Genomic DNA, 5953 nt, shown 5'->3' on the forward strand with positions numbered 1-5953 from the left:
CCCCGCAATTTTTTATTTAATCAAGAAAACGCTCTTGATACTTCAGTGACTTTGGCCCCTATTATGAGTTACATTCGATCTTCGACTGTGGTCGAAAGTGCTGATCGAACGAATTTTCATTTGGTATTATGGCGCTCATTCGATGAAGAATAGCGCTATTGTGAACTTCGCTCGTTTATGTTGTTCACAATAGTATATTTTTCACCGCTGAGAAGCTTTGTTTACAAATCGAGCAAACTAAATAGCGTGCTTATACATATTTATGTAAATTTATGCAAATTAAAATGAAATAAAAAAGAAAGCAAGTTTATAAAAACATGGTAAAAATTAGTACAACGAATTCTGGGGTTCAACGATTCGTCAGAGGATGAGAGTGAACTGGCCAGGAGTAGTAAATGTTTAAGAGAGTTTAAGTGTAGTCTTTACAATATATTTTGACATAAAATATGGCCCCTATTGCGAGTGTCGAGTGGCAGTAGAATAGAAATTTGTCGATCGAGTCGATCATCTTTAATTTTGCTATTGTGTAACTTGATCGATAAAAATTTGTACTATTGTGAATGGTTGACAGAATCGTAAACAGCTGTTTGTTTGTTTACATTTGTTTCTTGAGTGTTTTATTTACATCATTTTTAAAATAATTGCTTTTATTATAAAATTTAAAAAATGGATACAGTTGAAATATGATTTAGTGGTGAGGAAGATGATGCGGAAACTAATAAATTAGTAGAGTTGGCTAAAGCAAGGAGGGAATTGCGAGATTCGTCGGATCCCTTGGACTTAGAAGGTGCATGTGTGAGTTTTATGAATAGAAGTTGTGTTCCCGATGCTTCACGGTTTTTAGGCTTTACATGATTTGCAGGAAAAGCTTTAATAATAAATTTAATAAACTTTATGGAAGTTTAAGAAATACGGTACGGTTAAGTTTTTTGTACAATGATGTTGGCTTTTGTGTCCAAACGCGTGACCCGAGTTTAAAAACTTTAACATAACAACATAAAAAGTGTATTGAAAGAATTCAATTTTAATTTAAAATAAAGATTTCAAATTTCCGAGCACTAGTCAATTAATAAATTATGCAGTTTTTTTGTATAAACTTTTGATGTTGGTTCTGCGCAAAAACACTGTGGATGGCGTAGCCGGAGTTATATGCACAAGAAATATTGTATATGTATCTTTTCCAATAGAAGCGGAGCTTCCTACCCTACTCTTTCCGGAAATTCCTTTGCCAATGTCTTCACTCTCCTGCATCTGTACGACCAACCGCGCAAGTTGCCTTTTGTTGCTTATAATTTTTGATCTGTAATTCAGACACATACATGCATATGTATATTTCACAATTTTTTACAACTTCCAGTTCAATTGACTTACTTTTTATCCATTATAGTACCACTTTCTTATGTAAATTTTATAAACGCAAACTCCAACGACTAAAAAACAGCAATAGAGGGATGAGCGATTAAAAAGTATTCACAGTCGCTAATTGAGCGACTAAGCGACACTCGCAATAGCATCGATAATCGATAATCGCTTAATAGTCGTTTATCTACTGCCACTCAACATTCGCAATAGGGGTGTATATTTAAGAAATTTGTCTACAGATTTACTAAAAACTCCCGACTATCTAAAAAGTCGTTTGTGAGCCAAATCTATTTAAAATATTTTAAAACTATCAACAGCGCTACGATTTTGTTCTCAGAGATCGTACCAGCTTAGTATTGGGATTTTCTTTCACAAGTAAAACCAGCCTTTCGAGCTTGTGTTTCGTATTCACGATGTTAGAACTGCATGAAATTAATAAAAAAATTTTAAAATTTGTGTCTAGCCGCCAAAATGTAAGAAAACAAATGCAAAATAATACATTTTTCACAATTTTCTAACACTTCGCTACACTATCGAAAGCAAAATTCTGTTCGACAGAAAATTCGATACTCAACGAAAATTTCGACACGGTTGCATAGCTCATAATACGAATTTCACTTTCGATCTTCGATAAACAGCGAAGATCGAAAATCGAATGCAACTCATAATAAGGGCCAGTGTCTAGCCGCCAAAAAGTAAGAAAACAAATGCAAAATCATACATTTTTAAAATTTTCTAACACTTCGCTACACCAACGAAAGCAAAATTCTGTTCGACAGAAAATTCGATACTCAAGGAAAATTTCGACACGCTTGCATAGCTCATAATACGAATTTCACTTTCGATCTTCGATAGCCAGCGAAGATCGAAAATCGAATGCAACTCATAATAGGGGCCTTAAAGTGTGTTTGCATTGTTCAACTTTGCGTTCAACATTTGCGTTCAACTCAGCGCAGGGTTGCACGAAAAAAAAGTAGAATGGCTAAAAATATCAAAATATGAAAAAATATCAAAATATTCGCCATAAAAAGGTGTTTGCATTGTTCAACTTTGCATTCAACTTTTGGTTGAATGGCCTTTCAACTAATCGCTTTCAACAAAGTTGGTCGCCAGCCAACATTTAGCCATTCAACTTTTTTTTCGTGCAACCCTGCGTTGAGTTGAACGCAATTGTTGAACGCAAAGTTGAATAATGCAAACACTGCTTTAGTCTCAGCGAACTTACTACGGTATGCATTTTTATTCTATTTATAGGAAGAGTAGAAGAATGGTAAATAAACACAGGGGAATACATCCATATGTAAGAATTTTTCTAATTGAATTACAGAGAGTTGTAATTGAAAAGTTTTGAATTTTCCTTTTAATGTGACTACAACCTAACAAATTGTGAAACATCGGAAACCATCGATATATCGATGATTTTCTGGCGATGTATTTTAGCATTGATGTTAATTTTTCCGATGCATCGAAACATCGATGTATCGATGTTACCCTCCAAAATTTGCATCCTAGTCACGCTTCGTCGGGTTGGACAACAACCTCACGGTTGACCAAAGCTTGCTCACACCAGAGGCGAAGTTGCAGGTCTTCAAATGCTCTCCCCATTTCTTCCGCTTATGTACGTTTACAAGTTGCCGAATCTCCGAATTGAGATCCCTGATACGGGGATTTCCGGGATCAGCCTGACGAAGGTTGTCGCGCTCATCGGCTAGAACAGCCGCTTCAGCAGGAAAGTTCGGACGTGGATCCTTAATACATCCTGCTGGGATGAAGCGAGCTGCAGCAGCAGTGACAACCCTGCGGAATTTACGTTCACCTACATGAACGTCGGTTGGTATGGGCAGAGCAGTGAAGGCGCCTTCAGTAACATCCGCGAAGCCTTTCCAGTCAGCTTTGGAAAAGTTAACATAGGTCCGGTGATCCACGGAAGTAAAGTCGGCAGGTTTATCAATCGAGATAACTATGGGCTGATGGTCTGATGCTAGGGTCAGCATAGGTCGCCATGATACGCTGTTTATCAGACCAGCGCTGACAGTTATTAGATCTGGCGAGCTGCAGCAGCTGCCCATAATCCTGGTGGGTGCGTCGTCGTTCATTGTGCAGAATGTTGAATCGTCTATCTGCTCAGCCAGATGTATTCCCCTACGGTCACCAACTACCATACGGTTTACACCTCTGAGTAGCGCACCTATTTCTGCTGCTGGTGACAGGGGTATGTATACGTTAAATATTTCGAGCACAACATCGCCTGACCGGATAGCAATACCCTGACATTCTAGGATGGTATCCCTGCGGTCGATGTCTGCTTTAATAAGACGATACTGCACGGTGTGGTGCGTGATGAACGCTAAACCTCCACCATTGTCTCTCTCGCGATCTCGACGGTGCACGTTGTATCCGGCGCAATTCAACAGCGTTGAATTTCCGTGCAACTTCGTCTCTTGGACCGCAGCTATTAATATTCCATGCGTTCCCATAAAGACAGTTATCTCCTCGACCTTGCTCTAGAGTCCGTTACAGTTCAATTGTAGCACCTTTGTGTGCCTTGGGAGACCGATTGTGATGTGTGTTGTTAAAGAGTTGTGTTGCCTGCCGGCTCCCTGCTGTACGTGCTGCAAAAGGGGGTGCTGCCTTGTGGTGGTGGTTGGTGATGCCGCGGGGGAAGGATGCGACTGTATATTCTGGACTGACAAACAGAGCAGATTGTCGGAGGGACTAGGAGTTGCCGCCGGCGGTGTGTGGGTGTTATTGTGTTTGTTTGAGTGTCTATTCTTATGTTGTTGGGGTGTGGGTGTGTTGATTGTGTGCTGCCCGGGCGGGTGGTGGTTTGCCGTGGAGGCGGTCCGGTTCGCACAGCATGGGGCCACGAACGACGTGGTCCATTGCCGCTGCGTACGTAGGCCCGAGCAGTTACGGACGTGACTCCCCCGCCACAGGCATTGCACCTGACCGAGGTGGAGTTTGTATGCAGTCGTCTCTGGCATACGCAGCAGGTGTAAATTTCTGGCCCTGGGTTAGACTCTACACCAGCCCTGAGCAGAAGGGTACGGAGCAGATGTAGCCCTAGAATCGAGCAACGTTTGATGGATTTCGCCGACATAAACGGGGTTAGATCGCCGAAACAACAGCCCTTGGTCGGGTAAATCCCCGAGTCATTCCGGTACGTAGAACCGGCTGTCGTGGGAATGTGTGTACATAAGCTCATACCTCACGGTGACCTTTTATACATATATGCATATAAATAACTCAATTGTGAGGTCTATGGTTAGATAATTTACAGTGGTGTAATATTAAGTATTACGTTGTAAATGTACTCATAATTAGCGGCAACGATTATAAACAGTGGTGTAAATTTAAATGAAACAAATTTATGATAATGTTCAATAAACTATCTTTCGTGTTGAAATTTTGAAGTCTCTTTAATAAAGTACAACCTTGCGTATTTTTTAGTGGGTTTTGTGTGTTTTAAGTATTTATATCGATTGATTGGTACTGAGTGAATGTGTGTACACATAGCAAAAGCAGCATTCATCTGAATGTTCATTCAGTGTTAAAAGTGAATGTTTCGCTTTTCAATTTTTTCAATCTTTTTGTGAATATGTTAATGTGTGCAATCGTATCTACTTGGAAGGAATGTAGAATTGGAAAATTATAAGCCACATTTTCCAACACGGGAGTATTCAATAACATAATAATATAAAATTGATGATTTTTAATTTCAAATGATTTCAGTTTTACAGCTCTGTTAACCACATTTTTATAAAGAATTATGCTGGATTTCCACTAGGCATTAAATGGCAGAAATTTTTATGACAAATTTTGGCATTAAAAAATATTCGTGTCATTACGTTAAAAAAAATCATATTCAACAATTTTTATTGAGCTCGAGGCCGTTTTTTAATGAAAATTTATTGTGGAAAAGCAACAACGAAAATTTACAAGGCGTACTTAGCACGGTGCATAGGCAACTGGCTGAGTCAGTGGGATCGTCGGTTCGAATCCTACTGAAAGAAGTCTGATGAGGAAATGTGGTGATTTCCGAAATAGCTATCACTTCTACCAATTTTTCAAATTATTGTTGCTTTTCCACAATAAAAAATTTTCATTTAAAACGGCCTCGAGCTCAATATAAATTGTTGAATATAATCGTTATAAAGTCCAAAAAAATAACAAAAACAAATAAAATTTTTATTTTCATTAGAAGCACCCTGTGCCAAATAGGTGCATGCATTTAGGCATATGCATAGTAAGAAGAAATGCGCTACAATTGATTATTAGCTGTCATCGATTCGCCTTCAGTTAGCAAGTGGCGAAACGAACAAACTCAATGAGGTACAACCAAACTTGCTATCGTCTATCCGTGCTAGCTCACTTTGTTGTTGCTTTCACATGCAAAATTTTTCGTTAAGCGACCGGAATTCAAACATAGCGAGCGAGAAATGGCGAATCGACGACGGCATGGCATCCTATGACACCCACAATACACAAGATACTAATTCCTTATTAACAATAGGACAATTATCGGGAAGGCTCAAGAGGCCCACAACAAACACTACCGAGAAAATTATTCCCGGAAGTTTTCTCGTGAAGT

Source organism: Rhagoletis pomonella, unplaced genomic scaffold, assembly GCF_013731165.1.
Source record: "Rhagoletis pomonella isolate Grant_MI unplaced genomic scaffold, Rhpom_1.0 Rhpom_scaffold_00002, whole genome shotgun sequence".
Lineage (NCBI taxonomy): Eukaryota > Metazoa > Arthropoda > Insecta > Diptera > Tephritidae > Rhagoletis > Rhagoletis pomonella.